General features: G+C 45.3%; 1 protein-coding gene across 2 annotated transcripts in view; it reads left to right on the forward strand.

Annotated features, from left to right (window-relative positions):
- The window catches only part of SPECC1 (sperm antigen with calponin homology and coiled-coil domains 1), a 249879-nt gene that overhangs the window by 119205 nt on the left and 105589 nt on the right, over positions 1-25085 (forward strand). The gene's annotated exons all lie outside the window — the stretch shown is intronic.

Consider the following 25085-nt stretch of genomic DNA (forward strand, 5'->3'; position numbering starts at 1 on the left):
TTCTCAATATCCATTGTAGTTTTAATGTTATTGTTTATTTTTTGGTGTAGTAGTACTAGTAGTACAAATTCCCTTCTGTTATATTGTTGCAGATAATTTCTTCAGGGTTGTTTTTTTCTGGTAATATAGATTATTATGTCTTTTTAAAATACAGAAGTCTGAAACTATTATATACAGATTTATTTTTCCATTAGAAAGATTTTTCCCACCCAAATGTCACATGTTTTGGGGTTTTATATTCCATTTTTTAATGTTTTTAATTTATTTGGAATGTACTTTGGTATATGATGTAAGAAAATGGATTTAAAACGTTTAGCAATTATTCCACCAGCATTTACTGAGCAAGATTTATTTCCTCACTGATTTTAATTTGCTGTTTTTTTTTAAAAATATATTTTATTGATTTTTTACAGAGAGGAAGAGAGAGGGATAGAGAGTTAGCAACATCGATGAGAGAGAAACATCGATCAGCTGCCTCTTGCACACCCCCCTACTGGGGATGTGCCCACAACCAAGGTACATGCCCTTGACCGGAATCGAACTTGGGACCGTTCAGTCCGCAGGCCGATGCTCTATCCACTGAGCCAAACCAGTTTCGGCTAATTTGCTGTTTTTCATTTTATGTTAGCTATTTACATATTCTTGGATATATTTGCTGTTTTCTATATTCTACTTCAATGATTACATGATTTTAATTGTGGTAGCTATGTAATATTTTAGTATCTGATTAATCAAGTTTTCTTCAGTGTAATTTTTTTTTACAATTTTTTCTTATTTATTCTTTGAGTTACTTTATCTGGTTTCCAAAAAATTTCAGTGTGAATTTTGGTGAAATTGCATTACTTTAGGGGAGAATCAACACATTTCCCAGTATTGAGCCTTCCTTTCTAGGAATATGATACATATTTTCATTCATTATCTTTTATATTCTCTAGTAAAATTTTAAACTGTTTTCTATAAAGGGAGAAATTGGATCATTGGGAAATGGTGTTAACACTGAGAAAGTCAGGAGGAGAATTTGAGAGGCAACATAAATAATTCACTTCTAGGAATTTTGAGTTTTAGCCCACAGACATGTCTGAGGAGTTCTTCATCTTCTGCTCAGCTCCGTGAGCAGTGGGGACAGTGGTTGTTGGTCAGGGGAGAGGTTCTGCATTTTTTCTTCGGCCAAAGAGCCATCCTGGTGCCCCGCAGGATGCTCCTCTCCTGGAGAAGGCGACCGTCACAGGAATGTCCGTTACAATCCTGGTCGTTGCTGCTCTCTCTGTGGCACTGCCCTCAGTCCTCCTGGAGCCCTTTCTGAGTTTTCTCCCCTTAAACTGATCTTCCTCAGGATGAGACTTTTCGAGATCATAGTAGGATGAGATTGAGCAAAGCTGGCATACTCTTTGTTGTTCTATTACATGCTTATCTTACTGGGTTTGGGGCATCATCTGTCTGCCCCACTTCCTTTGTCTACGAGCCCATTACTCTGTCAGAGTGACCCGTCCTCCACACTTCCTCATCTGCCTTCAGGACCCAGCTTCGTGGTGACCCTTTCCCAACCCCCGCTCTGACCCTCTGGGCTGGACCCAGTTCCTTTGGTGCTCCCAGGCACTCGCTGATTGCACTGATTGAAACAACCTCCTGTGCATCTGCTGTGTACCTCCTGTTTCAGCATACCTTGTACCACTGTGCCTGGGACATGTCAGATAGTTAGCAAAGGTTTGTTAAATGCAAATAATCTGAACTACCTTCATGCCAGGACACAGAGATGGAGAGGTTAAACAGGGGTTGGAAATCTTACAGCTAGAGATTAATGTTCGGGAATCATTCACATGGAGTGGCTATGGGAGCTTTCGAAGCAGATGTGAAAAGGGGAGTTGAGCAAGAAGAGTAGGCAGTAACCCCTGCCCTGCCCATCCCTGACACACCTTAGGTAAGGAGCCTGGGGGGTAGATGGTAGCTCAGCCGCGGTCCCGTCTGTTGGCCACAGTGAGGACAGAACTGGTTTTCAGCAAGTAAAAGTGACAGTGTGGCAGGCCTGGCAGAGCCTTTCCCTTTCTGCTGGCAGTCCTTGCAGGGGCCCGGTTCCCACGGATTCCTGGAGTCCGGAGTGGGGAGGAGCTGGCAGTTGGGAGGGAATGCTTCCCCTCTGCTTGTTCTCAAAGCCATGGAAGCAGACGGAGATGTTCCTGGGCCTAAGTGGAGGAGGTCTCCCTGTGCCAGTACGTTCCCTGCTGGGTTTCAGAATGAAAACTTCCATGCCATCCTCTCTGTGATGATCTGCCAGTGCCCAGAAGTGTTGATATGTTTGGGTGCCACGGGCCAAACCCATATTTAGCAAAGAGCGTGATCCACTTTAAGGGGGATTTCATAACTTGAGATAGAGCGCTCAGGCTGGGCATTCAGAACAAGCACAACCAAATCAAAGAGACTGAAGAAAGCATTCGCCAGAAAAAATTACTCTCACAGTTACTGTTCCTGATTTGAAACTTTTCCTAGATTAAACACAAAGGATAACAACCCTATTGAGAACTGAATTAGTTTTCTGGAAAGAGTATTTTGTAAAACACAAAGATATCAAAATGGTGAGCTGGGACACTAGCATTCGTAGAAGGGGAAAAGGAACAGATGGAGAAGACATAATCTATAACAGTGGTTGGCAAACCGTGGCTCTTTGGCCCCTTGAGTGTGGCTCTTCCACAAAATACCACGGCCTGGGTGAGTCTATTTTGAAGAAGTGGCGTTAGAAGAAGTTTAAGTTTAAAAAATTTGGCTCTCAAAAGAAATTTCAATCGTTGTACTGTTGATATTTGGCTCTGTTGACTAATGAGTTTGCCAACCACTTTTATAATAATAAAAGTGTAATATACTAATTAGACCGGACAGCTGAACGACCTTCTGGACGTCCTTCTGGATGAAGCCTCAGTGGCGGGGGCCAAGGCAGAGGCGGTTAGGGGCAATCAGGCAGGTAGGTGAGCAGTTAGGGGAGATCAAATAGGCAGGCAGAGTGGTTAGGGGTGATCAGGCAGGCAGGCTAGTGGTTAGGGGCCCCTAGGGGGATGTCTGACTGCTGGTCAGACCCCCTAGGGGTCCCGGATTGCGAGAGGGTGCAGGCTGGATGGAGGGACTCCCTCCCCCCCCCCCCACGAATTTCGTGCACTGGGCCTCAAATGCAAATAAAAGGAGAAAACTCCTAAGCTGAAGAACTTTTTAGACTAGATAAAGGACTCAATTCTGGAAAAAGACATAACTTAATTGCTAGACTGCAGCAATAAAGACAAAAATCTACCAGCTTCTTGACAGGAAGCTCGGTCAGTTTTGAGGTGGATTGGGATGGCATTGGAGTGCTTATGCATAAAAGCTACAGTGGTGTCTGTAGGGACTACTGACTAAAGAGCAATACGTCTTCTGTACCCAGGCACATCGGCCTGGGTTCTTACTTGCAGAGCACAGAAACTGATTGAAAAGAAAGATCTCACATTCAGGGAAAATCTAGGCAAAGGTACAGAATTCAAAATTCTAGACTATATCAGCAAAACCCAGGATTCGGGGTGCGGGTCCAGCGTTGAGATGTAAAAGTACTCTAAAATTAATCTTGCCTTTATTGGTGGGGGTTGGGGGCATAGTTATTTGATTTTGATGAAGGTATAGTTAAGGCTATTAGGAATGATGGATAAACACAAACAGAATAGAAAAGCATAATATTCCCAAAATAACGGTTGAGGATGATAATGAGGAACAAGCAGGTCAGAAAGGAATAAGGAGAAGCAATATCAAATCAGCAAAAGTGAGGAGAGGACAAAAAGTTAAACAAGAGTTAATAAATAGTAAACAAAATGAAGCACAAAAATAAAGTCAAATAGCCCCACAATAAACATTATTAAGCTAAATTCACATATTAAAAAACAAAGATCAGCAATATTAGTATCAGATAAAGCATTAAAGAGGACAGAGGGACATTATATACTGATATAAACTAAAAATATATAACCATCTTTAAAGTTCAGCAGTAAAATACATAGGACAAAAACAGAATAAAAGAAGAATTTGATTTTTTTAAAAACCATTTTATACTCAAAACAGCTTAGGTGGGTTCTGCAAATTCGAATAGATGGCTTAAAAGTAGCTTTAGTAATGATGAAGACAGTGATGTAGAACATGCAAGTGATGAATTTGGATAAAAATTTTCTTGAAAAGTGAGTATGGCATCAATATTTCTAAATGAATATATTTTATATGTGATTTAAAATATGTACAACTAAATATAAATTTATTGTATTACATACATTATATAATGTAATAAGGCATTATATATATTAACATAATGTAATAAATATTTAATTTAAGAACATATTATGTAAATAGGTAATACATATTACATTAAATATACAGTTGACGCTTGAACAACAGGGATTTGAACTGTGCGTGTCCACTTATACATCAGTTTTTTTCAATAAATATAGAGTGGGCTCTCTGTATTGGTGGATTTTGTATTCGCACATTCAACCACAATAGGTAGAAGCAAGTATTTTCAATCCACTACTGGGAATCCACAGATGCAGAGGGCTGACTGTATGCATTGTTCTACACCATCTATATATATTAAAGGCTAATATGCAAAGTTTCCCCGCAGGAGTTCAACTGGGAGACCGGGAGTTCAGTCACTTGCTATGACGTGCGCTGACCACCAGGAGGCAGCGCGAAACAAAGGAAGGCCCTGGCCAGCAGGCTCCAGCCGGCAGCCGGAAGGCCCCGATCAGCCCTGATCACTGGGCAGGACTAGGGACCCTACCCGTGCACAAATTTCATGTACTGGGTCTCTAGTTTTATATAAGGGACTTGGGCATCCTCGAATTTTGGTATCCATTCATGGTGGGGGCCAAGGTGGAGCCAATCTCTCACAGGTACCGAGGGGGACTCAGAAATTATTTGTGGATTTTTTACTGTATGGGGTGTTGGTGCTCCAACCCCTATGTTGTTCAAGGGTCAACTATATTTATATATTAGAGGCCCGGTGCACAAATTCGTGCATTAGTGGTGTCCCTCAGCCTGGCCTGCAGGATCGGGCTGAAAACAGCTCTCCGACATCCCCTGGGGGGTCTCGGATTGCGAGAGGGCACAGGCCAGGCTGAGGGACCCCACTGGTGTAGGATTGGGGCTGGGGAGGGACGCAGAAGGTTGGCCAGCCAGGGAGGGACCACATGAGAGCTTCAGGGTGTGTCCGGCCCATCTTGCTCAGTCCTGATCAGCCAAACCCCAGCAGCAAGCTAACCTGCCCCCTGATGGTCAGTGCACATCATAGTGACTGGTCAACTGGTCGACTGTCCCCTGTTGATCAGTGCACATCATAGCGAGCAGTTGAGTGGCCTTAGTATATCATTAGCATATTATGCTTTGATTGGTTGAACAGCTGACTGGTCGACTGTACACTTAGCATATTAGGCTTTTATTATCCTATATAATAAAAGGGTAATATGCAAATTGACCAAACGGTGAAACGACCTGTTGCTATGATGTGCACTGACCACCAGGGGGCAGACGCTTAACGCAGGAGCTGCCCCCTGGTGGTCAGTGCACTGGGAGTGCTGCTCAGCCATAAGCTGGGCTGATGGCTGGTGAGCGCCTCCCTCTGTGGCAGCGTTAGGGTGCATGGGGAGTGGGCCTAAGCCGTCAGTCGGATATCCCCTGAGAGCTCTCAGACTGCGAAAGGGCTCAAGCCAACCTGAGGGACCCCCCCACTGCACAAATGTTGTGCACCGGGCCTCTAGTATAGGATAAGTATTATATAAATTAAGATAAGGATTTGACTGTTTCCAGAATAAAAGCTCACTTAAGTTGATCAAGAAGCTTGTATTTTGTTTTATTTTTTATTTTTGCTCTTTGAGAAAATGGTTATCACTTTATATTCAGGGTCATTTTCTGTATTAGAATTAAATTTAGTTGCAAGTGAAAAAAAAACCCAAATAATAATGGCTTAACCAAGACCCAAGTTTATTTCTTATGTAAGAGTGTTGGTGGATGGTCTAGGCTCAGTGGCGTGTGGGCTCAGGCTCCTGGTGATTTCTGGGTCTGCTGTGTGAGACCCTGACCTCATGGTCCCAAACCTGGCATTTGCATTTCAGGCAGCAGGATGATGGAAAGGGTGAGCACTGCCCAAAAATGCTTCATCCAGGTGGCCAGAACCTGGTCACCTCCCCACACACACCCATCTGCAAAAGAGGCTGGAGAATGTCCAACAAAAAGTCACGTTTCTGAGGAAGAAAACGAAAAGAAATACTGGGGTATAGCTAACCTCTGCTTAGACATATGTAATAATCAGGGAAGTACTGCAAAATATCCTGAGGCACTCCAATAGGTAAAAACTAAAACAAATAAAACAAGAAAAAACTGAATGCCAAAAGGGTGGTGGTACAGGTCAACTGGCAGTAGTATGATCAAAGACAAAAATAACAAAAAAAGAAAAGAAAAAACAAAGATATTGAACATCACTGTAGTCAGAGAAATGGAAATCAAAAGCAACATTTTTCACCCATTAAAAGGAGTGAGAACTTCCGCTGCTGGTCAGGGTGTAGAGAAACAGTCGCTCCCATGCGTTGCTGATGCCATGAATGATCGCACACTTTTTGGAAAGCAATTCAGAGTAGCTATTGAGATTGAAACTCTGTTCTTTTTTTAATTGTTGCCAGTATTACAGATGTCTTCCATTTCCCCCCTTGCCCACCTCCAACCAGTCCCTCCGCCACCCCACGCCTTCACCACATAATTATCTGTGTCCATGCATTATGCATTTATACATACAGTATAGGTTTTGTTTGTTTGTTAGCATTTCAAGTGCAAGTACTTTTATTTCAAGGCACCATAACATGATGGTCTCTCTAAGATCACTCTGCCTCCTCGTGTGAAAATCCAACCCTCCCCCCCCCAAAAAAAAAAAACACACAAAAAGTCCTGCACGGTGATCACAGCCACCCATCAACTTGCGTTAACAGGATTGTGTTCAACAGCATGGGTGGCGGGGGACGTGACACCACCGTTACAATCGACAGCCTTGGAACAGATTCCCCTGCCGAGGCCCCGAAAGGACAGAGAGATAAGCTCAACGCCTGCAATCAGCACGAGCCAGTGGGACCCTCCAAACCAATAATCCGTGTAAACGTGTCAGTCAGCATTGGCGTCTCCCTTCCTCCTCCTCACTTCTCCCCTGGAGTGTGACGTCAGCTGTTTTGCAAAAGGGCTGCCAGTTTGTTGGATGTCTTTTTGAGAAACGGGACAGGTCCTCCGGGGGCGGGGGGGGTGGGGCGAGGGGTGTCTGTGTAGCCGCAATCCTCACAGACCTAGAGCTCGCCCCGGCGAGGCGGGAAGGCAGACTGCTCTGCGACCGTGCATTTTCCCCGGGTGGGACTCCTAGGAGCAGCGCCGGGGAGGCTTTGTTGCAGACGTCACATTTGTAGGGGCGAATCCTGCGTGCGTGCGGGCTGCCTCTTTAGGTCAAAGGGGCCCTTGCAGCCCTGGCCGCAGCAGGTGCACCGGTGGCTCTTCACCTGGGAGTGGCACTTGAGGGGCCGGTGGAGCCTACGCTGTAGGCGGAAGCCCGTGCCACACAGGTCACAGCTGTGAGCTGCCTGCGCCTGGCGACCGGGGTCCTCGGCGTCTCCAGGCTCCAGGGTTTCGCGCTCGGTGCTCAGGGAGAGTTGCTCTCGTGCCCCCAGGCTGGCCCGCACCGCTGCTGCCGCCACCACTGCGGCGGTCCTGGGGTGGGGGGCGGGGGTCGCAGAGCAGACAGTCCAGGCCCGCTGGGATGTAGGGGTCTGCCCTTTGCTGGTCCGGGAGCTCACGCCAGCTGCGGGCCGAGACCCCCGGGCTCCCCTGCTTTACCAGGAAGACTGGGCATGGTACGGCCCCCTCCGGGCCCCTCCTCCCGGCTGCTCCCAGCTAGGGACGGCAGCGAGGGCTGGGTCCCCCTTCTGGCTGCCAGAGCTCACCTTACCGCCTAGCCGGCCCTCTCCATCCGCCCCTTCCGCCCCCTCCGCCCCCTCCGCCCCCTCCGCCCCCTCCGCCCCCTCCGCCCCCTCCGCCCCCTCCGCCCCCTCCGCCCCCTGCCGCAGCGCGCCCCGGCCTGTCCAGTGTATGTTGTTGGGTTAATTTCTCCTGTTCCCCCAGTGACTCTCCCTCTGCCACCTGTCACTCTGTTCCATGTATCCAACCCTCTGGACCTTTTTTGTTCAGTTTATTTTGTCCATCAGATTCCACATATAAGTGAGATCATGTGATATTTGTCTTTCTCTGATTTATTTCCCTTTGCATAATACTCTTCAGGTCCCTCCATGCTGTCTCAAAGAGTAAGAGATTCTTTTTTACTGCTGCATAGTATTCCATGGTATAAATGTACCACAACTTTTTTATCCACTCCTCTGCTGATGGGCACTTGGGCTGTTTCCAGATCTTAGTTGTTGTAAATATGAACATGGGGTGCATATATTCTTTCTGAATGGTGTTTTGGGATTCTTAGGATATATTCCTAGAAGTGGAATCTCTGGGTCAAATAGATCCATTTTTAATTATTTGAGGAAGCTCCATACTGTTTTCCTCAGTGGCTGCCCCAGGCTGCCTTCCCACCAGCAGTGCACGAGGGTTCCCTTTTCTCCACATCCTCGCCAGCACTTGTTTGTTGATTTATTGATAGTAGCCATTCTGGCTGTGAAGTGTGAAGTGATACCTCATTATAGTTTTAATTTGCATTTCTCTGATGATTAGTGATGTTGAGCATTTTTTCATACGTCTCTTGGCCTTCTGTATGTCTTCTTTGGAGAAGTGTCTATTCAGGTTCTTTGTCCATTTTTTAATTGTATTGTCTTCCTGCTGTTGAGTTATGTAAGTTCTTTATACATTTTGGAAATTAACCCCTTATCAGATGTATCATTGGTGAATATGTTCTCCATACAGTGGGTCGGTTTCCTTTTCATTGTGTTGATGGCTTCTTTTGCTGTACAGAAGCTTTTTAGTTTGATGTAGTCCCATTTGTTTATTTTTTCCTTTGTTCGCCTTGCCCTAGGACCGTGGTCGGCAAACTGCGGCTCGCGAGCCACATGCAGCTCTTTGGCCCCTTGAGTGTGGCTCTTTCACAAAATACCATGGCCTGGGCGAGTCTATTTTGAAGAAGTGGTGTTAGAAGAAGTTTAAGTTTACAAAATTTGGCTCTCAAAAGAAATTTCAATCGTTGTACTGTTGATATTTGGCTCTGTTGACTAATGAGTTTGCCGACCACTGGCTAGGAGATGTGGCAGCAAAAATACTGCTACGTGAGATGTCTGAGATTTTACTGCCTGCTTTCTTCTAGAATTCGTATGGTTTCACGACTTACATTTAAATCTTTTATCCACTTTTAGCTTATTGTGGTGCACGGCATAAGTTGGTGGACTAGTTTCACTTTTTTGCATATACCTATCCAGTTTTTGCAGCACCATTTACTGAAGAGACTGTCTTGACTGCATTGTGTGCTCTTGCCTCCTTTGTCAGCTATTAATGGTGTGGGTTGATTTTGGAGGTCTCTGTTCTGAGACCGTGTTGGAGAGGCCACACCACAGTGCTCCAGCCAACAGCCCATCTGAGCTCCTGTCTGACAGTGTCACCTGTCTGACGTGTGAGTGAGCCGGGTGGGCTGTCTGGCCCAGCCAAGTCCTCAAGTGACTGCAGCGCCAGTCGTTCTTTGACTGTAACCACCTGAGAGCATCTAAGTGAGAACTGGCCAAGCCCTCCCCAAATTTATGATCTGCTAAATAACTGGCAAAATAAAATGGTAGTTTTAACCGATGAAGTTATGGGGAAACTTGTCCTGAAACAATGGCAACTGGAATGTGAGGATTTAGTAAGTAGCATCTTGACTGTGATGATGTTCATTCTCATGTAGAAGAGCCTTTGTAGAGCCGATCCCAACTACTTATTGCACACAGTTAAATGGTCTCATAAACAGCTGTTTGCCTCATTACAATTACAGTAGTCTTAAAATTAAGTATCCCATTTTTCAATCAACATTATACAGTACTAGAGGCCTGGTGCACGAAATTCGTGCACAGGTGTGTGTGTGTGTGTGTGTGTGTGTGTGTGTGTGTGTGTGTGAGAGTCCCTCAGCCCAGCCTGCACCCTCTCCAATCTGGCACCCCTTGAGGGATGTCCAACTGCCCGTTTAGGCCCGATACCACTGGGATCGGGTCTAAACAGGCAGTCGGACATCCCTCTCACAATCCAGGACTGCTGGCTCCAAACCACTCGCCTTCCTGCCTGCCTGCCTGATTGCCCCTAACCGCTTCTGCCTGCCAGCCTGATCACCACCTAACCACTACCCTGCCAACCTGATTGACGCCTAACAGCTCCCCTGCTGGCCCGATTGTCCCTAACTGCCCTCCCCTGCAGGCCTGGTCCCCCTCAACTGCCCTCCCCTGAAGGCCTGGTCCCCCCCCCCCACTGCCCTACCCTGCAGGCCTTGTACCTCCAACTGCCCTCCCCCACAGGCCCGGTCCCCCCAAACTGCCTTCCCCTGCCAGCCTGGTCACCCCTAACTGCCCTCCCCTGCAGGCCTGGTTCCCCCCCACCCCCACTGCCCTACCCTGCAAGCCTGGTCCCCCCCAACTGCCCTCCCTTGCAGGCCTGGTTGCCCCCTACTGCCCTCCCCTGCAGGCCTGGTCCCCCCCAACTGCCCTCCCCTGCAGTCCTGGTCCCCCCTGCAGGCCTGGTCCCCCCAACTGCCCTCCTCTGCAGGCCTGGTTGTCCCCTACTGCCCTCCCCTGCAGGCCTGGTACCCCCCTTCAGGCCTGGTCCCCCAAACTGCCCTCCCCTGCAGGCCTGGTCCCCCCCCCCCAACTGCCCTCCCCTGCCAGCCATCTTGTGGTGGCCATTTTGTGTCCACATGGGGACAGCCATCTTTGACCACATGGAGGCAGCCAATGTGTGTTGGAGTGACAGTCAATTTGCATATTACTCTTTTATTAGATAGGATTCTAAGTATTATATATTATGCATATGTATAACAAATGCATGCTAAACAGTATACATAATTTTAATTTTTTATCGTTGGCTAATATCCCCTGCTGGGGTCTGAAGCCCTTTTTGTTTGTTTTAAGCTGGCGTACGAGACATATGTTGTCGTATTACTACACCAACGTACTACTGTATCGGGGAGCATTGCTCAGATCACATTCTGAACACTTTGTGTTTGATGATTGTTTCCAGCACCTGTTTCCTCTTCTTTCAGGCATTCTCCTGGGATAATTCACTATTTTCCCATTTTCAGTGGATCAGCATATCACCTTGACCTCAATAAGCAAGGATGGTACAGACCCAGTCAGAATGAAATGCAAGGAGACATTTGTTGGGGCTTCTGGGGGAGACTTAGTTCTCTTCATTGGACTTGATGGTGAGGCCTAGAGCTGCCAGAGGCATCATGCGGCCGTGAGTGCAGTTTACTGATGAAGGTGGCCTCTTGAGGAAGGCTGAGCAGGGGATGGAGAGAAATCCACCCTATAAACATATTGCTAGTGAGCTGGACCTGAGGTGGGACACGCTCCCAGACTTGCAGTTAGGCAAGCCCAAACCTCTTTTTATTGTTGCAAGCTTGAGTTGGGTTTTCTATTGCAATGAAAAGATTCCTGATTCATAGTGACCACTTCTGCAGCATTTTTGAGATTCTGGGTAAATTTCAGAGGGACCTTGCTAAATCAAACGATCTCCAGGCAATTCTTCTGATGAATGACCCTGGGTCCTTTGAGGCCTAGTGGGAAGGATTAGGAATGTTTTGCTTAAAGAATAGAAAACCAAGGGGAAACAAAGTGGCCTTCAGTCATTCAGATGTCATGTGGAAGAAGCAATAAATTTGTTCTTTGTGGTTCCAGATTGTTTCAGAACTGGAACCACCTCGTACCATGTTACTGAAGATAGAATTCAGCCAGCTATAAAGAAGGATTGTCCAGCTATTAGAGCTGCTCAGCTGTGGAAGGGGCTGTCTGGTGTGAAACCTTCCATGGAAACTCTTCAGTGGCAACTGGAATATGAGAGTTTAGTAAATAGCAACAGAAGTTGGATGCTGTTGATACTATTTTGTGTGCAAGATTATGCTACATGATTTCTCTGTTTCTCTCAGTTTTGAAATAATATAATTTTATGCTTCCTTAGGTATCAGAAGACATATTTATTATGTGACCTTGGAAAAATTGTGAAGTCTCAGACTCTCAGTTTCTTTATCTGTAAAATGAAGACAATACTTTTTAAACTGATTTTTTGTTAGCTTAGAATTAATGTGTATGAAAATGCTTTGAAAACCAAAGCACTACACAAATGTAAACTTCTATTATAATTTCCTACATGTGAACTCTAGTATAAAGAATGTGGACAGCTTCTTAAAGTTCTTTCATGGGTGGTTTAAAAGAAAAAGTGATGTTAATCCAGATAAATAGGATTTAGCATGCCCAGTCCACCTAATTTTCCAAGCTCTTCCATTGTAAGTGCAGATGAAGTTAGTACCTTTTAATGGTGGAACTTGGAAGTTTCTTAGTGATCACTGTGAGACAGATCTATAACCGAGCCACGTGTGTAATTTTAGGGAGTCAGAGCTAAATTGTGATCGAATAGGCCATTCTATGTTACATCAAGCCTCACAAATCGGGAAGTCAGTCTTTCCCCATCTCTATTGAAAGGAAGGCTGCACATAGAGAGGCAAGATTTTTAATTCACTAAAGCGCCACCACCATCAGCTCCTCTTCCTCCTCCTCCTTCTCCTCTCCTCCTCCTCCTTTTTTTTTTTTTTAATAGTCACCCAAAGACATGTTTTTTATTGATTTGAGGGAGAGGGAGAGAGAGAAAGAAGCATTGATATGAAATGTGAGAGTGAAACATTGATCATTGCCTTCCGTACCCACTCTAACTGGAAGGGGGGCGGTTAGCCCACAACCTGGGGATGTGCCCTGACCGGGAATCAAACCAGTGACCTTTCGCTACACAGGGCGACACTTCAACTAAGCCACACTGGCCAGGCCCCTTCCTCATTCTTTTTAAAAAATATACTAGAGGGCCCATGCACAAAATTCGTGCAAGGGACTCGGCCCTCGCAGCCACGGCGGCTTACCTTGGCCCTTGCAGCCCTGGCTTCATCCAGAAGGACATCTGGAAGGTCGTTCGGCTGTCTGGTCTAATTAACATATTACGCTTTTATTATTATAGATAGATTGTTATTGATTTCAGAGAGGAAGGGAGAGGGAGAGAGAGATCAGTGATGAGAGAGAATAATTGATTGGCTGCTTCCTGCACACCCCTAATGCGGATTGAGCCTGCAACTCTGGCATGTGCCCTGACTGGAATCGAACTGTAACCTCCTGGTTTATAGGTCGATGCTCAGCCACTGAGCCACACTGGCTGGACTGTGGCCGGGCTCCTCCTCGTTGTTAATGTTCGCTGCCTAGAGACTGTGGGAGTGCTGGGAAATTCCTATGCAGAGGGCCAAGCTCCTCAGGTAGGTAACGAGGGCTTTGTTTGGCCCCCATGTGGGCGAAGACGCTCACCCAGGGTGCAGAGCGAATTCTGGGACCAAACTGTTCCTCTCTGCACTCCAGTTTCAGTGGAAATGACACGGCTGTGCCTGCTTTGCGCTTTCCAAATGGCACGCTGGGAGCTGACTTTCCAGCGCCGTTTGCATTTTGGCTTCTGCAGTTGACTAACCGCAGCAGCTGTGTGGGCCGTGAAGCCGGTCAGACCACAGCAGTACCTCTCTGTGACACTGCTGTTTTGTCTCCTGCCATATCTCATCTTCAACTCCACACAGAACGGTCGCTGTGTCCTCCTCAGGCCAGAGCCCTTCTGCGTGGTAAGGGTCTTTTGTTCAGAAGTCCCTCAGTTCAGCAGCACTGTTCACACTGGCCATGGAACAGTCTGAGTATTTGGGAAAGAGAAGGATGCAGACTTACAAGTGTTTTAAACTCGAACCAAGTAGCTGAGCGAGTGGAGTGTGAGCAAAATTAATTTGGCATTCTGAAAAAAAAAAAAGGTAAAATGAAAATGAGATAGAAAACATTTATCCTGTTATGAAAACCATCTTTAAACATGTACCATACTGTTTGCTTTTTAAAAATTTTTAAAGATTTTTTTTCTTACTGATTTTTAGAGAGAGTGGGGAGGAGGAGGGCGGAGGGAGAGAGAAAGAAACATCCACGTGAGAGCAAAGCATTGATCAGCTGCCTCCTGTACCAGGGATTGAGCCTGTAACCAGGGCATGTGCCCTGACAGGGAATCGAACCAGCAACCTTTAGGTGCATGGGACAATGCCCAGTCAACTGAGTCACACCAGTAAGGGCTAGTGTTTGCTTTTAACTAAGGAAGCAAATGAATAAGCAGTTTGGTTCATTTGTACATGTAGGATTCTTTTGTGTTTTTTCCTCTGTTTGATTTGCAAAGAGACTTTCCAGTAACTTTAATATGAGATGTGTATGGATCTCTAGAAAACACTTCATTGAAACCCCCGAAGGACAGCCCAGCTATGGGGAAAGTCACTTTATCCCACAGGCAAGGTGGGGCCCTGAGATTTGATAACAGACCTAGTTCCTTATGGCACTCTTCTGCTTGCTGTGTTGCCTCAAACTTTCTCTCTTTTATCTCATTTGTTCTAAGTCCAAAGGATCATTGCTGCCTATAAAACCAACAGATTGCTGGTTACCTGCTTCCGCGCTGCATTTGCAAGCATTCACATTTCTTAATTCTTCTTATCCAAGTGGTATGTGCTCAGGTTAAAGAAATGAAACAGGACAAGGCCCTTGTGAAAAGCGACTGCTGCTGCCTTACAGCCTTCCTATTCCTAGTCCCGCTTCGCAAGGGTAACCGCTTCATTACGCTTATTTTTTTTAGGAAGACTTTGAGAGCAGTTTGTGTACAGCAAAACTGAGCAGGAAGTACAGACTTCTCATGTACTCCCAGCTCTCCCCAGTCTCCCCACCATCAGAATTCCTCACCAGAGGTATATTTGTACACTTGAACCTATACTGACACCTGATTACCCAGAGTCCACAGTTTACATTAGGGTTCATTCTTGGTGTTCTTGTGTTTGAACAAATATATAATGACATGTATCCATCTGTTAAGTGTCATACAGAATAGTTTTAAGTACCCTAAAAATCTGTGCTCTGGCCCTAGCTGGTTTGGCTTAGTGGATAAAGTGTCGGCCTGCGGACCCAAGGGTCCTGGGTTCGATTCCAGTCAAGGGTATATGCCTGGTTGAGGGCTTGATCCCCAGTAGGGGGTGTGCAGGAGGCAGCCAATCAATCATTCTCTCTCATCATTGATGTTTCTATCTCTCTCTCCCTTCTCCCTTCCTCTCTGAATCAATAAAAAAATATATATTTTTAAAAATCTGTGTTCTGCCTGTTCATTCCTCCCTCTCCTCAAAGCCCTGGCAACCACTGATCTTTTTACTGTCTATGCAGTTTTGCCTTTTCTCAATGCCATATAGTAGTTGGAATCACGCAGTCTTTACCTTTTGGGGCTGGTTCTTTTCACTTAGAAATAGGCATTTGAGTCTCTCCATGTTTTTCCTGGCTTAATAGCCCTTTTCTTTTTCGTGCCAAATAATAGTCCGTTGTCTGGACGTACCACAGCTTATTCACTCGCCTACTGAAGGACAGATCCCTTGGTTGCTTCCAACTTTTGATAAGCCTATCTAATAAAAGGGTAATATGCAAATTAACTGTCACTCCATCACAAAGATGGCATTGCCCATAGCCACAAGATGGCGGCACCCAGTCCTCTCAGCCCCACCAGAGTCCCCTAGTCCCAGAGGGGGGAGGCGGCCGCTGAGAGCAGGCAGCATGAGTGGCCTGGCGGAATGCTTGCTTCGTCGCCGCAGCGACAAGGCAAGTGTTATGCGCCCGGCCGTGGATGGGCCTCTGGGCCACGGAGAGCCTCTGGGCAGCAGGCGCGGAGTGGCCAGGCCCTGCAGATAGCTACTGGCACATGGATTCATGCGCAGGGCTGCTAGTTATGAATAAAGCTGCTCTCAGTATCCATGTGCAGGTGTTTGTGTGGGCATAAGTTTTCAACTCCTTTGGCTAAATGCCAAGGAGTGCAATTGTTGGATTATGGCAAGAGTGTGTTTAGTTTTGTAAGAAACTGCCAATCTGTCTTCCCAAGTGGTTGCACCATTATGCATTCTGACCAGCAGAGAATGAGAGTTCCTGTTGCTTCACATCCTCGCCAGCATGGGGTGCTGTCAGTGTTTTGGGCTTTAGCTATTCTAGTGGGTGTGCAGTGGCATCTCAGCGTTGTTGTGATTTGCAGTTCCCTAATGACATAGGATGTGGAGCACCTTTTTAAAAAAAAATGTATTTTTTTTTTATTGATTTCAGAGAGGAAGGACGATGGAAAGAGAGTCAGCCGATCCACAATGAGAGGGAATCATGGATCGGCTGCCTCCTGCAAGTCCCCCACTGGGGATTGAGCCCACAACCCAGGCATGTGCCCTTGACCGGAATCAAACCTGGGACCTTTCAGTTCACAGGCCGATGCTCTATCCACTGAGCCAAACCGGCTAGGGCTGGAGCACCTTTTCAGAGGCTTATTTGCCATCTCTATGTCTTCTTTGGTGAGGTGTCTGTTCAGCTATTTTGCCCAGTTAAAAATTTTTTTTACTTTTCAATTACATTTGACACTCAATATTATATTAGTTTCAGATGTATAACATAATGGCTAGATATTTATATAACTTATAAAATGATCCCCTCCATAAGCCTAGTACCCACCTGCATTTTGCCCAGTTTTAATCAGGTTGTTCATTTTCTTATTGTTATTTGTATATTTTATTTTTTTATTTTTTAAAAATATATTTTATTGATTTTTCACAGAGAGGAAGGTAGAGGGATAGAGAGCTAGAAACATCGATGAGAGAGAAACATCGATCAGCTGCCTCCTGCACCCCCCCCACTGGGGACGTGCCCACAACCAAGGTACATGCCCTTGACCGGAATCAAACCTGGGACCCTTCAGTCCGCAGGCCAGCGCTCTATCCACTGAGCCAAACCGGTTCTGGCAGTTATTTGTATATTTTAGATAATAGTCTTTTTTCATATATGTCTTTTGCAAATGTTTTCTCCCAGTCTGTGACTTGTCTTCTCATTCTCCTGACATTGCTCTTTTTTATTTTCAAATTTAGACATTTTGTTGACTCCTGATATGATAGATGAGGACTTAACTCCACTTTTTACACCCTCCCAGTATAATTTTATCACTGTTTTCAGTGCCTTTCTTGGTTACCTCTTTTATTGTAATCATGTACTTTATCTTTATTTCTTGTTTTGTCAACACTATGTAGTATCTTTGACTCTCCATTTGTAAGATGAAGGTGGATATTATTTTCTCTACCCTTTCTACCAGCCTTCTCCACCTTGTCTTCTACCTCCCAGTTTCTTTCATCTGTACTTGAACTTTTTTTGCTAGCAAGGATAATATCAAATATTCCATAAAATAGTCATGCATACTTTGTGTATAGGTCAATTTAAATAGTACTAATGCTATTGTCACTACATAGGTATCCTTCCCTGCAGAGTGAAGTCATGTGTTATGATTTTGTTAACTTTCTTATGCAGCTTCTTGTTTTGATGAGGTTTCTGTTTTTCCCCCACTATTTTTATTTTATCTTCTTTTTTTTTTTTTCATACTATTTATTCAAGGTGTTCTTCTGCCAAAGAAACTTCCCTATGAGGCTCTTTGTTCTCTTGACCAGCCTGGACTTGTACTCCTCCTGACTTGCTCCATGGGTATTATTTTGAGACTTTCCCTGATGCTGCGTTCCTCTGAGAGAGTCACTGCTTCCTGGATCACTCAGCTTCTTCCTCATGGTTTACTTTCTTGTTTTACGGGAGCACGTCCCCAAATAACTTCCTCAGAAAGGCTGTTGGCAGTTTAATATTTTGTGCCTTTACATGTTTTAAAATGTATTTTCCACCTTTATGAGTGATTTATAGTTAGGTTGGGTATGGAATTCTAGATTGGAAACGATTTTCCCTCAGAACTTTGAAGGCCTTTGCTTTATTGCCTTCTAGAGCGCAGTATTGCTAATGAATGATGATGATGGCCAGGCTCATTATCAGTCCATAACCCTTCCCCAAACTTTTATGCATTCTTGATGTTCTGAAACTTTATTAAACTTTTCATCTCCATGAGGGTCTTTTTCATTTGTTTGCTTAACATGAATTCTGAACTCATGTTTTTCAAGTTTGGGGAATTGTTTTATATCAGTTCTTTGATAATTTCCTCCATTCTGTTTCCACTGGTCTCTATTTCTGGAACTTCTGTTAATTGATTGCTTGATCTCCTGATGGAACCTTTGTGTTTATCTTTTCTATTTCCATCTTGTTTTCTTTTGTTTTACATATTTGGAGAGTTCCTTGAGTTTGCATCCCATCCCTTTTGTTGAATCTTTTAATTTGGCAAACTTACTTAAAATGTTTGAAATCTTTCTCTTGTATTATCTTTATTCTTTTTCATAGGACCCTTGCCTTGTTTTAATAGATGTATATCACCTTGAATCTCAATCAGTGAGACCTTCATTGAGCACCCCCTATACTAGTAAATCAGCCTCCATCCCCACTAGTCCCTTCGCTGCCATGGCTCTCTGTACTCCAGGACCTTTGCACATTCTGTTTACTCTTTCTTAGCCTTCCATTTTCCCTTCTATTTAGTTTGAACTGTTTGGGGGATAATTCATTTATGCTTATCAAGTAAGTAGTTTGATATTCAGATGTTGTTCAGAGAGGTCCACAGAAGAGTTAATTTGGGAGTCATCAGTGTATAGGTGTTATTTAAGATTATTGAGTAGAATCACCAGGAAAATATTTGTAATAAGAGAAGAAAAATGGCACAGGACGTAGACCGGAGGAATTCTAATATGTAGCGAGAGGAGGAGGAACAAGCAAAGGAGATAGACAGAGGGTAGCTGCTGAGTTAAGAGAAAAACCAAGACAGTGTGACATCAGAGGCATGTTTCCAAAAGGAAGAAATTGTTCTAACTGCTGAGAGGATGAAAAATATCCGTTGTATTGGACTGCATGGGGCCATTGATGGCCTCAGCAGGCAGTGCAATGGGAGAGGGCAGGGGAGTGAGTGAGAGCAGAAGACTTGAGGACAACCAGTGAACATATACGTCTTTGGAGGATTCTGCTATGAGGGGGACGAGAGAAATCAGGTATTAGTTAGAGGAAGATGTGGATTATAGTGTGTGTGTGTGTGTGTGTGTGTGTGTGTGTGTGTGTGTGTGAGTGTGTTTAATTGGAGGGAATTAAGCTAGTTTAAGTGCCAGTCAGAAAGATACAGTTGAAAGGGAATGATATTTCAACAAATCACAAGTGTACTGGGGACATTGAGGACACTGGCTAGAGGTAAATGGGTGTGCTAGAGAGCGAAAAAACCCTAAAAGTTGAAAAAGGTTGGATATGTTGATTAGAGATTATGTGTGACTTTGAAAGCCAAGGGAAGAAGTTTAACATTGGTGCAGCAGATGAGAAGAAATATATACAGGTTCTTGAACAGAAAAATGAATGAGTTATTTAAGGGATTTGATCCAGAATATCTCAAAGGTAGGAGAATGTTTTAGAAATTTAGACAGAGGATCTGGACTAGATTTATAGTGAAAGAAAAGGAAAACACGAAATCATTTCCAAAAAACAGTTCATAGGTTTTAGTAACCGCTGACTGGTTAGTTACAAAAAGGAAGGGGAAAGGAAGGTGTAAATATGTTTTTAAGGTTCCTTGAATGGGGGAACCTAAAAAATGATTAGTGCCACTGTCAGACATGATTAAAAAGAAGGAAGGGAAGAAGGAACGGATACTCAGTTAACTGCCACTGAAAAATTTGAGAAGGCTGATGATTAAGGGGGGAAATTAGGTTTGATCATACAGAAATTATTGGGACTTTTTGAGAAAAAAATTATGCGGAGTGATAATGAAGAAATATCCTAATAGTTTAGACTCAGAATGAGCAAGTTCTCTTGTGTCTAGGAGACAAGGCAGCAATCGTGTGGTATGTGAAGATGGTGAACTTCATTTGTATATCCCACCAAGCAAGTACTCTGTGAATTCTTGTTGAATAAATGAAGGATTGATAATTTATTTCAGAAAGTCACCCTTCATCAGTGCATACTAGACAGAAGACCTACCAAAGAAAAACCTCAGTAGCTTATTTTTTGGGTAAGATGAGGACATTAAAAGGGCCTGCAAATATTTTATTTCAGTTCATAAAAATCACTATTTAAAAGTGTCACCTGTTTTATGGTTTAAACTAGAGGCTGAGGCTTCCCTCAGGCCGCCCGCAGGCACCCGGGACCCGGGCTGCTTCCCCCCTCCAGCCACCCGCAGGCACCCAGGACCCAGGCTGGCTTCTCTCAGGCCACCTGCAGGCACCCGGGACCCAGGCTGGCTTCCCTCAGGCCACCCGCAGGCACCCGGGACCTGGGCTGCTTCCCCCCTCCAGCCACCCGCAGGCACCCAGGACCCAGGCTGGCTTCTCTCAGGCCACCCGCAGGCACCCGGGACCCAGGCTGGCTTCCCTCAGGCCACCCGCAGGCACCCGGGACCTGGGCTGCTTCCCCCCTCCAGCCACCCGCAGGCACCCAGGACCCAGGCTGGCTTCTCTCAGGCCACCCGCAGGCACCCGGGACCCGGGCTGCTTCCCTCAGGCCGCCCGCAGGCACCCGGGACCCAGGCTGGCTTCCCTCAGGCCGCCCGCAGGCAGCTGGGACCGGGCTGCTTCCCTCAGGCTGCCCGCAGGCACCCGGGACCCGGGCTGCTTCCCTCAGGCCGCCCACAGGCACCCGGGACCCGGGCTGGCTTCCCTCAGGCCCTGGCTTCATCAGGAAGGATGTCCGGAATGATGTCTGGAAGACATCCGGTCTAATCAGCATATTACCCTTTTATTATTATAGATAGATGATAGATGATCATGCTATTGTTATTTTGAATGTGCTTTATGTTCTCTGAAAAGATTTCTTTTTACCATACCCTTATCTCTCTGTATTTTGTTATGGTAGGATTTTTCTCTCCTGTTTTTTTTAAAAATTCATTGCATAAATGTAACTGTAAAATAAAGAAGCAGGAAAATAATGCAAAGTCCAACCTACTTAATACTCACCTGTTCTCAGTATTATATGTTCCTTCCTAGGGTGTGTCTCTATGACTACATAGTTTGGTGTATCTGTGATTAACTGCACTATAATATAAATTTTCATTTGGCCTTTAAAAATGTAACATATCAAACATTTTTATTTATTTATTTATTTATTTATTTATTTATTTATTTATTTTTTGGGTGTTCATGGGTCAAACATTTTTTTAACAATAAATTATCATGTTGGGTGGAGCTTGCTTTTATTTTCACGTCTTGCAGTCAGACAACCAGCCTCAGTAGGAATAAGTGCTGATCTGGTATGAGGATGGGAAGGAGACAGGAGTCTGGTTCCTTCGGCCCTGGGTGTCCCTCCACTCTGCTGTCACCTTTGCCGTGGAGTATTGTGTGAGTAGCATGCCCAGTTTCAGGGCTCCGGATGTCTGTTCAGCAGTGAGGCTGCGGAACCCACAGTACTTGAAGGAGACTGAGGGTAGAACCCTGCTGATTGGTTACACCATAAGCTGTAGCACTGCCACTGCTTTACTCTTACCCACCAGTGCCCATGACGAGGTGTGTCTGGGGGCAGAATTAGGCCCAAAATGGGGGAGTGAGCAGCCAAGCACCAACCTTAGTTTGGTCTGATGATGAATTTTAACAACCTTTGAACTTTACCTCTGCTAATTGCGGTTTCTGAAATTACTAGAGGCCCGGTGCACAAAATTTGTGCATGGGAGGGGGTCCCCTCAGCCCAGCCTGCACCCTCTCCAATCCGGGACCCCTCAGGGGATGTCCTACTGCCTCTTGCAATCCAGGACCCCTGGCTCCTAACTGCTCACCTGCCTGCCTGCCTGATCACTCCTAACCCCTCTGCCTGCCTGCCTAATCACCCCTAACTGCTCCCCTACCAGCCTGATCGCCCCTAACCGCCTCTGTCTTGCCCTGCACCCAGGACCCAGGATTCCCTCCTTTGGCTGGCTGCAGGCACCCAGGACTCGGCCGGCTTTGCCCACGCCAGCCGCAGTCGCAGGGGACTTTGGGTGGGCGGCTTTGCCCGGGCTGCAGCCACAGGCGCCCGGGACCACAGGGCAGGTGGCTTGCCCTTCTCCTGGGCTGCAGGCACAGGTGCTGGTGCCTGGGACCTCGCGGCGGACGGTTTGTCCCTCTCCCAGGCTGCAGGTGCAGGTGATGGTGCCTGGGACCATGGGGCGTGCGGCTTGTCCCTCTTCCGGGCCCCAGCCCCAGCCGCTGGCACCTGGGACTGTGGGTCGGGCGGCTTGTCCCTCTCCTGGGCCGCAGCCTGGCTGGTCCCCATTCCTCTCTCGCGAGCTCATTTGTGCCTGCTGGTCCCCATTCCTCTCGCCCCAGTGTTGAGTGTCTGAGTCGTTATGGCATGATGGTGTGATGGTGTGACGACCATTTTTTTTTTTTTTTTTAATATATTTTATTGATTTTTTACAGAGAGGAAGGGAGAGGGATAGAGAGCTAGAAACATCGATGAGAGAGAAACATCGACCAGCTGCCTCCTGCACACACCCTACTGGGGATGTGCCCACAACCAATGTACATGCCCTTGACCGGAATCGAACCTGGGACCTTTCAGTCTGCAGACCGACGCTCTATCCACTGAGCCAAACCGGTTTTGGCGTGACGACCATTTGCATATTAGCTCTTTATTATATAGGATGTGTACAGAAAACCTTTTAGAAAATCTAAAACAATTATACTGAAGACTCTCTTTAAGTGATGAGAGAAAAAAAGAACAGATGTAGTAAAAAAATTCAACTAGATTATGTGTTTTATAATCCACAACTGGATATGTTTCATAATTGTACTTTGGTTGGTTATAAAAAAAAATTATTCCTAGTAATTTAAAAAAAGTTAAGTAACACCTAAGTGGAGAACAAACTAAGATTTGGCAGCTAAAGGAAGGAGTTAAACTGTCGCTGGAAATGATGACAGAGTTCATCTCTATTATTTTAGTTCTTCCCATCGTCAAATCCAATAATTGAAAAGGAACCTTAATTTTCGTAGCATTATTAGACATGGCAAATACCTCTGTGATCATCAGTCCTGTACTCTCAGTTTTGCCTGGTCTGATTATAGTTGTGGTGAAACTTTAATTATCTTTCAGTTTTCATTATGGTCCTGGCCAAGATTACTTCACTTTAGGGGACTGTTGTTACTAAAACATGTTATTGCTTAGTGATTTTAGTCTTTATGTAACAAGAACAATTAGCCCTGGCTGGGTGGCTCATTGCTTGGAACATCATTTCATACAACAAAAGGTTACGGGTTCTATCCCTGATCAGCACCTGTATTGGAGGCAACCAATCCATGTTTCTCTCTCACATTGCACTCTCTCTGCCTGCCTGCCTGCCTCCCTCCCTCCCTCCCTCCCTCAAATCAATAAACATCCTCAGGTGAGGATTAAAAAAGAATAATTAAATAAATCTCTTTTTTGTTGCATATCTGGTAGGTTGCAGGTGAGGCATCTGGACACCTGAAAGAAAGCATTAGATGTGTATTGTAATACTCTTAGCTTTTGAGTAACTTAACTTGAAAAGTTACTATAAAAACCATAGTTTTCCTATATATTATTATGGCAGTTTAGCCTTTATTATATCAAAGTATTAAAAGCACTCAAATGTCAGAGAGCAGCAATGCTGTCATCACCACAGATTTCAAGACATTCGATAAGCAGTAGCTCCGCCTGAGTAAGTGTAGGTGGCGGGTTTAGAGCTGCTGTGCCGTGCTGGGCTCTGCTTCCACCTTAGCAGCCCGGAGCGGCCGCCAGTCTGAGGCTGCATCCCCTCGCCCCAACCCCTCCTACACTGTAGAGGCCAGAGACTGGTGACCTCCAGCCCGAGGAGCACGCTTGCAGAAGTCACAGCAAGCACCTTCACATCAGATGGTCTTTGAGTTTGTAAAACAGGTTCAATTACATTTTAACCTCTAAGGTGGGTTTCATTTGTAGGTCATAGGAGAGTGATGTCTGGGGTTTCACCCCTACAATTTTTTTTCAATATTGTCTTTAATAATAGTATAAATGAAAGCTTAAATATAGTATGGATGAAAATTTTAAAATGATTATAGTGTAGAAGTATAAATGAAAATAAAAGATAATTCCTTACATTTACCATTATAAGTTCTAAATTCCATATCACTTCCATATTATATAAACCCCTTTAACATTTAAGCTATACCTTAGCGATATATAATATGCCGCTATCCCATGTGTTCTTGTTATCTCTGGATACAAACGAGCACACCATTTCCACTTACGGTAAAAGCAATAGGTCATTGGATCAGATCAGTCTTTCATTGGATTATTTATGTCTTTTGATTTCTTAGTTTGCTCAGTCTAAATATATTAATGATTAATTTTTAAGTACTTATTGAAAAATTCATATGAAAGTTTATTTTGTCAAAAGACTGTTACTCATTTGTCAAGGTTATCAGATCAGATGTATTAAGTTGCATGTTACAGAAAGCCCCATGCAAGGTGACCTCCATGAAGGGTATTTGTTGGTTGTGTAATTGGAAGGCCAGCCATCGGCCACGCCTGAGGGTTGATTGAGTTACCAAACCCACAGTGCTGCTGCCAGTTCGGGTGTCTTTTCTACTCTCTGCTTCTCACCCTCCTGTCGTGATGACAGGGTGGTTCCAGCCAGTCCCAGGCTTACCTGATGTCTCACGCATGGCCAGCAATCCTTTAGAAGCTCACCCAGAAACCTTTCCTTACTTGCGGGGTGTGCCCATGCCTTGAACCACCAACTATGGCTGGGGATGGGGTTGTTTTGAGTCACTCAGGCTGGGAGTCAGCTTCCCCCCACGTAGGGGGCTCTGGGAGGAGGTACAGAAACCCCAGTCAGAACTGGGTGGTTATCTAGAGGAGGAGGAAGTGGATGAAGGGCGACAGCTTCCTGTTTGCCGCGCCACGCAGGTTGAAGACGCCTGGGCTTCATTTATAAAG

Source organism: Eptesicus fuscus, chromosome 20 (genome assembly GCF_027574615.1).
Source record: "Eptesicus fuscus isolate TK198812 chromosome 20, DD_ASM_mEF_20220401, whole genome shotgun sequence".
In the NCBI taxonomy this organism is placed as follows: domain Eukaryota; kingdom Metazoa; phylum Chordata; class Mammalia; order Chiroptera; family Vespertilionidae; genus Eptesicus; species Eptesicus fuscus.